The sequence below is a fragment of the Anguilla anguilla genome, chromosome 11 (assembly GCF_013347855.1).
Source record: "Anguilla anguilla isolate fAngAng1 chromosome 11, fAngAng1.pri, whole genome shotgun sequence".
In the NCBI taxonomy this organism is placed as follows: domain Eukaryota; kingdom Metazoa; phylum Chordata; class Actinopteri; order Anguilliformes; family Anguillidae; genus Anguilla; species Anguilla anguilla.
In genome coordinates, this window is record NC_049211.1 from 18,485,612 (window position 1) to 18,496,386 (window position 10,775).

The window sequence follows — 10,775 nt, forward strand, 5'->3', positions numbered from 1 at the left end:
AATTGATAAGCAAATGACTATATACAGATTTGAGAAAATATTTCAAAATATAAAACCTTTTTAAAAATAATATAACCGTTTCTTACTTATAGTATGATGAGGGTCCACCGGATGCCTTTGAGCACGTTGAAAGCCCAGGGCTGGTAACCTACCATACTGCCATAGATACATGTTACTGGGATCAGATGGAACTACATTTGCTTTCACAATCACAGCACATACACTCTACTAAATACATGGGTGGTCAATCAACCCCAAAAACTCAATTATGCACACATACAGTATCCAAACAGTTTTTCAATCATGGGCACATAAAAGCAAACAACTGTACAATCTGAAATGTGCTTTAACAAATGGACGCTAGCAGGGATAATATAGGTTATATCAGACTGCATTACTCACTCATCATATTTATCATCAAACATATCGTTTGCATGTGCCTGCATAGCTGGTGAGCCCCATGTAAAATGTTCCCATATGATTATATTGTTCTACATTAGTGAGCAGAACATAGAGCATGAGGGTAGTGGCTGTGGTGTAGCCCATCCACTTCACTGTGGATGTGTTTGCGTAGCACTGCAGTTTTTCAATGCCGGTACCACAGGGTAATAGATGTAGCTCTGCAGCGTTTTTTTTGTGCTCCTCAGTGCACGTGAAAGGAAGCACACGTGTTTCTGCAGCGTGCACAATGCCCCCACTTCGATTTCCTGAGCCAAAACCCCTCTTTCTCTGCACAGCTCTCTGCAGCACGTTCCTCCCTCGTGTCTTCCTGCTCCTCATAGACAGTGCGAGACAACGTGCCTCCCGCTCTCCCTCCCTTTTTACAAAATCCTGAAAAGCACATCGGTTGTGCAGTCCAGCAGCTCACGCCTGCAGACTGCAGTGAGCCTGAGTGCTAGCCTCACAATTCAGTATTATTCACCGTGTGTTTCATGGCAGAGACCGTCACTTCCTCTGCAGCCTTTATCTGTCTCTGTTCCTTCTTTTGGCTTTTTGCCACACATCCTCCTCCTCCTCCCTCCCTCCCGCTCACCCGCTTTGGGATGCAGAGTCTGGAATTTTCCGATGAGGAGCCACAGCTATAGTAACTGGATGCGTACCGGAGGGCTGGGGCGCTTACCTGACACAGAGCACGACTAACCTTACACTTTCAGCTGAAGGACGCAGGGAACACAATGGCAGCAATGGAAAAATACAGACACCGAGACACTGAATGTGATACGCAAACAATGCCAGACGCACTGGCAGGACATTACAGTGCCACACACCGACAGTTTCTCTCCTCTCTCTCCCACATACACACATACAGGCACAAGCATGCACACACGCGCACACAGACACACACACACACGTGCACAGACACATACAGGCACACACACGTGCACATACACACATGCACGCATGCGCGCACGCGTGCACACACAGATGTTTTATGAAATCAAGACAATTCTGTTTTTAATTGCAAGCTGATAATAACTAACTGCGAATATCTACCAGGTTGTTGCTCCGGCAGTACATGCCTTTATAAAACATGTTAGAGAATTTAACCCCTACTTAATACATACTCCTTTGAAAGTAGTCACTGAAGTTCATATGCTTCATAGATCTCAAAGTCTGTGAGGCAGGCTGCAGCCTTTTCTGCAATGTCAGCACAGTGAGAAATCAGCAGGAAGCCATCAGCGCAGCCGGCGGGTCGTGGTGTGCTGGTGACGCTGCGTGAGGACGTGCGCAGGAGGGTGATTCAGGGTTTGTGACGCTGGGCTGGGAGCAGGTTAGGCAGGGAGGAGGTGGCTCAGCACACCTGGCCGCCCGCGAAACAGCGCATGCACGGGCTAGGCCAGCGCATCAGGACACCGCAGTGTCGCTACGTGTGCGAGCATGTCACAGCGTCACCCGGAAATGTCACGCCCACCCTGCCGTCTCCAGGTCCGTGGACTCACAGACACTCCCTTACCCACAAACACAAGGCCTACATCACAGTTTAACTTAATGTGACGCATTATGGAAGGTGATGAGGAAATTCACTCTTAAAACACTCTGATCAAACACTGAAATGACGAAGGCAAGCACTTAAAGTGCTGGACTTTGCTGTAAACAATGTGAACACAGAGCAGAACATTTTAAATGGCCATATAAACAGTAGTGTGATTGTAGAGGAGAAATAGAGGGAAGACTAATGTGACCAACAGAGCCAGCTGCTGTCATAACTGGTCTATGGTCATTTAGGTCCACAACCTCAGAATGGCCACACAATTCAGGTTTCTCCCCAGTCCACATTCGTGGACAAAGCAGTCCTCAGTCTGAGAGCCAGCTCTGGTGACCAATGATGTAAAAATGACTGGGTCCTCATACAGCGAATCCAAGTCATTCCTTCCCTAAAGCCCTCCCCCACCCCCATCATTTCATGGCATATTTCCACCCCTATGCCAGGCCAGCTGTGGAAACCAGACCCGAATGGAGTCACATTAGACCTTTTGCAAGACTGGCCTGTCAGGTGCCAGCCAACACTGCCCACCAAAATGGCCATACAGAATACCCCTGCGTCTACAACAAGGACAGAAACTGGAGCGAAGGTCACAGTTAACAAAGAGCTATTGGGTGTCATTGACGTTGATCTAAAGCAATATGGTTCTTTTTCTACGGCATGCAAGTGTGTCTTGAAGTGATACCGCAACAGCAGTGTTGTCACAGGGACTGAAACCCATAACCCCTGAGTCGTTACTCCTACGTCTCCTCTGCACCTGCTGTGACACCACACCAGCGTCTGTCAGTCTCCCAGAAATTCAGTTCCGCATTTACTTCCAGCTTTGGTACGGTTACAGCAGCCCTGACACAGCAGGGGAACAGACCAGGGCTATTGAACTAGCACATCCACCCAAATAAATCTTCTCTTTAAACATTCAGCCTGACTGACTCTATAAATATTAGTTGGGCTGAGTCCATATAACAGTTGTGCAACACCTTTCTGTCCCACAGAAAAAAGTCCCAAAACACAGCGGAGGAAGGGATCAAAGAGAGAAAAGAGAAAGAAAGTTGGTTGTGTTGCAATGCCATGTCTGAGAACAGTCAGAGAGGATGAGTGCGCAAGACCCACAGATGGGAGAGTATGCCAACAGAGGAAATGGTAATTAGAGGAGGAGTCAATAAAAGTTGCATGCAAGCTGAGCTTGCCGTCTCAAGACCTGGCCAAACACCAACCACATTCCCATGAACTGCAAGCCCTTAGGTCCAAAAAGTCTGAACATGGAGTTCTATTGAATCAGATCCACTGCCGACCTTGTGTAACAGCCAGACAGGCAATGGTAATGGCCGCTGTTCCTTACACTTCCAGTTCAGCAGAAACAGGGACTGAACAAAGATTAAAAAGGTGATCTCGGGTACTTCATTACCCTCAAGAAGAGGACTCCACCCTGGTGTCTGCACTTTTAACGCTTAGCTACAGATCCTGCCGGGCTGGGAGCTCGGAATGAACTGGAGTCATCTGCAAGTTAGCGCAAGTTTCCGGCAGCATGTATCATTCCATCTCCATGGTCCTTGGAGCGTGCTTCTGAAATTGATCCAGTGACTATAATAATCATAAGACATAATTAGGAGGCCATCAGTGTGAGCGAGGATCATCCCTACTTAATTCCCAACACATACAGAAAGCCCCATGGTAAGAAATATAGGTATTTAATTTTGATAAATGATTTAATTACGACTTAAAATAAACCATTCTATGAAACAATTGTGCAATGGTACATTTCACACCTCTCTATATGAACACCATCCAGACTTTCAATACTCTTTTTCAATCTACAAAAGCCCACTTCCCCGGAGACAAATTAATTCCTCTAGAACATAGGTTATAAAAAGTTACAGAATATTTCAAATGCTCAATTAACTCAGATATAAATATAACCTGTGTAACCTTCAAAAAAGTGACACTGAAACGGGCTCCTGTGTTTTTAAGTGTAGCCCTCAGTATAGAGCACATAAAAACCTGAGCATGGCATAAAGGGAGAAAGAGGCTAATTACCAACTGCGCCAGAGAATAGCTTTGGCTGCTGACAGTGAGTGCAGAGTTTAAATATAAACCCAAAGGTCCCTCATCAAAAACATTCATAACAGGGAGGGAGGGAGGGAGGGAGAGAGAAAGAGACAGAGAGAGAGAGAGAGAATGTAGTGCTTTTCCCATACAGAATCCACAGCCCTTGTCCTCAGTCCCCTTGACTAAGCCCCCCGTGCCCAATTTGCCACATCACACAGAGCAGAGTGGCAAGCCTTCCCAGACTTTTGTCAAATTTGACATAGGCACTGAAGTCACCCACGCAGCAGAGTGGATGCTTCTCTCTCACTCTTCCCCACTATCCCACCTAGCCCCAGAGGGAATTAGACCCCCTTGCGTAAGCACTTTTTCGTGCCAGTGAGTGAGCATGCAGGAACTGGCTCTTCTGATAATCCGACTCAGGGGGCTGTACAAACAGTATGGGGTCTATCTCAATCCCCTCCTTTGATGCAGCAACCTGTAAAACCTCCTCGTTCTGTTTCATGCCACTCTCATGTGCCCGCAAGGAAACTCAGTGACACTGACCTGTCCTGACCTTTCCTGTCCCTTACCGTAATCCAAGATCCGCCCATCCACCACTCTGCTTTACTGCCCTCCCCTTCTGCTCAGTTCCAAAATTCCTGGTGCCTTTAGGAACATACAATAGGAGTTGGAACCTAACTGCATGCAGGAAAAATCAGTACAGTAAAATCAGAAGGATCAAAGATTAACTGGGAACCAGTGACCCACAGCACAGAAAGGCAGAGGTTAATAGTCACTGTTGGGTATCTGAGTTCAGGGGAGGGCCCGGGGACAGTGTCAGCAAATGGCAGTGAGTGGATCATTGTATTTCCACTGACCTCCTTTCAGCAAAGCCTACTCAACACATTCGTTTTCCATGCAGAACGGGAGCGTTTGGAGTCACTTAAAAGATGGAAGCAAAATGCCACAGAAATCACGTGCTGCTCAGGCCTCATTCTCAGAACTCCAAAGTTTGTAGTTGCTCACGGGTTTCCTTCCTTACGTAAGATAGATGGCGACTAAAGTAAGATATTTCTTTGCCTGTCAACACATGCCAGTCTGCCCAGAGGACACAATCAATCAATCAAAATGTATTTATAGAGCACATTGTACAAATAATTTGTCAGAACACACTTCACAGCATACCCTCAACAAAACCCCAACAAAAGCAAACAAACAAAAACATTTATCCTACTCCCTGATTAGTCCAAGTTTGGTATTTGTGACCTTGCACTTACTAGCAGGATTCTAAATCTTAGTGGAATTCAGGTCATTGAGCATCCACACAAGCTTTCTAATAGTATACAAACAAGGATATTTGTTGAACTAATCCTTTTTATGAACTGAGATATGAGGCAGACCACGGTCTGTTCTGAATTCATAAATATAAATCCTGCCAGAAGCAGAGGTGTGAATCCGTGTCCAAGGAGCCACACTAGTAAGACATAAGTAGCAGGTTCCACATCCTGGGTGGAGAACTGTGCAGCTGCACTACTGAACAAGGCACCTGATCCTGAATTCCCCAGCAGGCCACTATATTTAGTTACCTTAGATAAGGCTGCCTTTGGCATACATTTTCAAACGCTAATATTACTGAATCATTGATAGAACAAAACTCTGAAAGTAGGGGGGAAATAGCAACTTTGTCTGCTGCTGAACTGCTTTCATACAGGATACTGTATGTACCAACCTAGGAATCAATAGGCCTAGAGGTCATCTTCACATGCGGAGCAAATATGTGCCATGACACAAGGTCAGCATCCCACAGGTCCCAATGTCAAAAGAAAAATCTCTCACAGGCTATGACAGTCAGAAATACAAGCCATACGCTTCACAATACATGGATTGCTATCCAAAAGCCTTCATACGACTCACATGTACAGGTTGAACCCAAACACACACACACACACACATATATATATATATATATATATATATATATATATATATAAATTACACTTCAGCTTGAGTTGATTCAGTTTTACAGAAATGAAACATCATGACATGAGTTCATATCTCTATCTAAGCTAAACAGTTCAAATTTCTGCTAACATAATTCTATGTACAGTTGATGACTTTTGTAGAAAAACAACCAAAATTCTAATTATGGTGACTATGGTTATTTTATGACTGACCATGAAGAGTTATAGTCTAGTTACCTCAGTTCTATATTTTAAATAGGTTATCTCTGTTTAGGTATCCCCACTAAAGTGTTCTTAACTTAAAATCACATGGGAAACAAATACTGATAATACTTAGGCCAAAACAGACAAGAGGCTGGATGACTTGCATGTCGCCTATCGCTGAAATATCACGCCCAAAGAACTGGGGATTTTGACAAGGCGGGTGTATGACTGTCTGTTCAGGCACAACCACACACTCATGGTTATCATCCTCTCCACCTTTAAAAACGTACCCAATTGCACCCACCACATCCTTCCCACAGAGCACTGAACCACACAACTCAACAAAGTGATGCAGTCAGTGGAACACGCCCCTAAGCAGCTTATTAATTTTACAGAAGCACATGGGTGGAGGAGATGGGCAAGGCCGCCATTTGAAAAGTGAGCCCCAGTGTCACCTTTATGACAGGAACCTTACACCGCTGGGGAGTAGAGAGAGGGCACTTACATTTCAGTATGGATATACACACCCAGATGCTGCAACCAAGTCCTCCTATTACAAAGCACAAACCAGGGCCCAGATGCGCCTTTGCTACACAGTAACGTTCTCTGGAGACATGTGAGTATGTCAATACGAGTATTCCTCTGTGCTCACAAGGTCATAGCTGTCAGGACACCGTCGCTACACCTGATGCTGAAACACTAGCACCACCAGAATCAATGTCAAAGAGATCCCTGTGACTGAAGCACACAGAATGGACTGATTAAATTAGCGTTGGGAGGCCTATTATGACAGCCAAGTGGCACCATTGCATAGTAGACTATAGTCCGGTTCAGTTGGCTAGCAAAAAAGAAAGAAATAAAACCAAAATAAATTTCAATTGAGCCAGAACTGAGTGTCAAGATAGGTGGCTTGCTAACGTAGGCAATAATTTGAAATGAAACGATGATAGCAATTATCTGACCCAATAAGCACTGTGTTACAAAGCGGTGGATCCGACTGTACCAGAACAGTAAAGCTTATTTTAGCGACCCATCTAATAATTAGAGAAGATGTGAAATAAGATCACTACCCTGACAATGGAATGGAGCCAGATGCCGTTTATGTTCGATCCTTAAAGCGTCTGCTGTTAACCACGTGGCTATAAGGCTATAAGTGTTCAAGTCACTAAGTGTTGCTAACCATTTCTGCAGCTGAGTAGGCTAGTACTGCACACCATGGGCATGCTAGTTCCTATGTACGCTGGCTACAAAATTTGCGGCAAGAGGCTGCAAAGATCAAGCTAGATATCTTGAAAAAAGAAATCTTTGAAAAAAGACCGTCAGTCACAACAATACATTCACCGCTAAACAACGGGTGTCCTAGCTACCTTTTTCAGATTTTGTATTGATTTTCGCCAACACGCCCCAGCTGACATACGTAGGCCATGCAACGAACACTATTGTCACTGCATCCAGTTCAACATGGTAATAAGTAACACTTACAAGAAGCGATATCATCGGCTCAATTTCAGGTCAGAACGAATACCTAGGATTGGGTGACGAGGAAACACACAGGAAATAGCTGAAGTGTAAAGGTTATGTGAAACAGCTAGTTTGTAGTTTGTCGAGTTTATGGTTCAAATGATTGAAGGACGATTTCACCTACACCTTACACGCGAACATGTATTACAATCCACCTTTAATGTTAGCCCAGTAATTTTGGCCACTCTACCTAGTTGTTAATTGACTACCGCTTCGTGGATCGTTTGCATATGACCTGATTTCCATTTGTCATTCATGCAGCTGGTTTCTTACATTTAAATTCTACTCAGATCTTATATATTTGAGTTTTGTGTTGTTAGTGTTTCTGTCATGCTAAGCTTGTTTAAGTTCAAATAAGATGGATAATGTAAACATAATTTCCATACCTTTGATTTGATGGGACAAATACTGCTGCTTAAATGAATTGTTGAATGGGCTGTTTCCCCTGTGGAAAAAACACAGGGAACTGCAAAAGTAAGCAAACATGATTTCAGCATAATTATGATACAGCTCCCACTATACCATTGAACCATATGCCCAGAAGGCTTATACAACCTTACGCAGGCTACAATATTTTACCAATTAATGTAACTATTAATAAAAATGCCATCATATGAGCATTCCAGAGTTGAGCCAATTGGAGAAGTACTTGTTTCTATGGAGATATCTTGCTTTACTCAGTGTTATACCTCTGAGATTTAATTCTCTAAAATAGATGTTCTTCTTTCTCATTCACAGGCCATTGTGGAGATACATATGTACTCATCAAGTTGTCTGACGTATTGCAAGCTCCAAGCTTCTCTGGTTTTTCTTTAGAGAAAATACCCTGGACCTAATCACCCATTTCTGCTGTCTTTTGTTAATATGACAGCCATATCTTCACTGAACGCTAATGTCTTTAATGTATTTAAGTTCCAGGACCAAACAAAGCTTTTTGTGAGGAAGCACAAAAAAAAATTGTGAGGGATGGCCAAATAATAATACTAACTATTATTATTATTATTATTATTATTATTATTTATTCCATTCCACTGCAAAAAAACCAAGGATGGTTGACAAAGATCAATCAATCAATCAATCAATCAATAGTTTTATTGTCCCCGGAGGGAAATTTGCTTTGCAGGCAGGTATACAAAGGTTAAAACAACACAGACCACATTTTACACGATAGTCATGAAAGTACAGACACTGTAGATATTTTTGAGAAACAATGAAATTGCCTGTTAAGATGAGTTAGTGGCTGTGATTGTAGTGCGTCAGACTGTTCTCTGATCTTCAGAAGATAAATTTTGTGATTAGTTTATTGTAAAGTATGCCAGGGTTTACCATTTTCAAACCGAAACACCTTGTCCTAATCAGGAGACATTGATTGTGTGTGTGAGGGAGAGAGAGTGTGTGTATTAAGCTGAGTGCCACTACAGAGAATATAGCTCATGGTGAGAGAAGATTATACGGAGTTGGTACGTTGGTAAGTTATCTGTTCATATAACGCTTGTGTAAGTGCAAACGAGTGTGTGTATACTGTGGGCTTATGATGATGGTGGTGCCATTGTCTGTGTGGGAGGAATGACGCAGATTGGCTGTGAACTATGGTGGCCCACAGAGGTAGCGTATGAGTCTGGGTTGTGACCCATAATGTGATAGCTTTGTGTTTCATCAGGACCCGGTCTGCCTGTGTCACCATTAGCTAATCTGTCTACATAATCCTTTTTGTTCCATACATTATTGCCTAAATCGTCATCTAGCTCTCTCTCTCTCTCTCTCTCCATCTCTCTCTCTCTGTCTCTCTTTCTCTCTCTGACATGCATACGCGTGATGAGCAGCATACTCAATTTATTCCTCTCTATAAACTCTGGCCTTGGCATTCCGTACATAGCTGGGTCACAGTATGAACTCACAGCAGAGAAAGGCTGAACTGTGTTCTTGCTGGCATTGACTGGACTGACCTTTCTCCTTCACAAATCACTCTCTGATCCATTGTGTAATCATTTTATTCAGCTGGGAATGTATAAGTGAACAGTATGTGCCCTCACATAGAAAATGCTGCCACACCCTGCAAGTATTTGCACTCAGTGTTCAGCACCTGCACACACCCTAGCTTTCTTCCAGCCATTAAAAAAAATAAATAAACAATATTTGGCTTGGGGGAGTAATGAAGATTCCAGTGCTTACTCCCCCTTTAAGGTGGTGATGTCACCTTAAAATTATTGACATTTGCAGAGATGATCCCTGTCACACAGCCCAGCCCCACTGAAAGTGAATAATCAGCGAGTCGCAGTTTCTTTTAAATGAAAGGTGCTGATATGGTGTGGACACACGTGTCATTATCTGTCGACAGGCTCTGGCTGGGGCCCTGACAGCGGTCACGGGCAGGGATTACAGGGGCTGTGTGGGTGAGAGTCATGCTGAGGTCTGCAAGAGGCCAAATCCGCCCTGGAGGAAGCTGGCCTGAGTCACAGCGATGTCTTCCTGAGTGGCACCAATGGTGACTGCACGGTGGATGGACAGAAAGAGACAGCATCACAGGCTGATCTAAACACATCACAGGTAGCACAGCTGGGATTGGATAGCACAGCTGAAACAGATTGCAAAGCTGAAATGGGTAGTGCAGTTGAGATAAATAGCATGGCTGAGACATGCAGTTGCACAGCTGAAACAGCACGGCTGTGACAGATTGCTCAGCTGACACACAGCGCTGCTGAGCCAGAGGACTCAGATAAATGAGGCACAACACAAATACGGAAAGTCATTGCCGCGGTGATATCCCCCTGTAAGCTTCCTGTTACAATCAGTCTGGAACATGAGACATGTTCAATATGAATTAACCTATCTGTGAGAGGTCAGGTTTGCATATCCTCATTTCAAGGAAGTGCGTTGCCAATCAAAAACATTCTGCTCAGGATATGAATCAGCCTTCTGAAATGTATTAAGGGTATCAAAATATATCACACTGTTAAAATGTGAACACTTTGTGAGACATTTCTTTAAAGCTCCATGCAATGGTAAATACTGAAAGGAAAGGAGATGAAAGCAGAATGCTCATGATGCGAACTGCAAATAACATGGATAAAACAGTTACC

General features: G+C 43.8%; 1 long non-coding RNA gene across 2 annotated transcripts; it reads right to left on the bottom strand.

Moving 5' to 3' along the window:
- Positions 1-3,057: 3,057 nt before the first annotated feature.
- LOC118208431 lies at positions 3,058-7,620 on the bottom strand. Of its 2 annotated transcripts, none has more exons than XR_004761562.1 (3): positions 7,542-7,620; positions 4,600-4,675; positions 3,058-3,565 (listed from the first exon to the last, which is right to left on the bottom strand). It is a non-coding gene; the product is annotated as an uncharacterized LOC118208431 (long non-coding RNA). The 2 variants fall into 2 exon arrangements; XR_004761563.1 differs by lacking the exon at positions 7,542-7,620 and adding an exon at positions 6,680-7,193.
- Between the last annotated feature and the right edge of the window lie 3,155 nt (positions 7,621-10,775).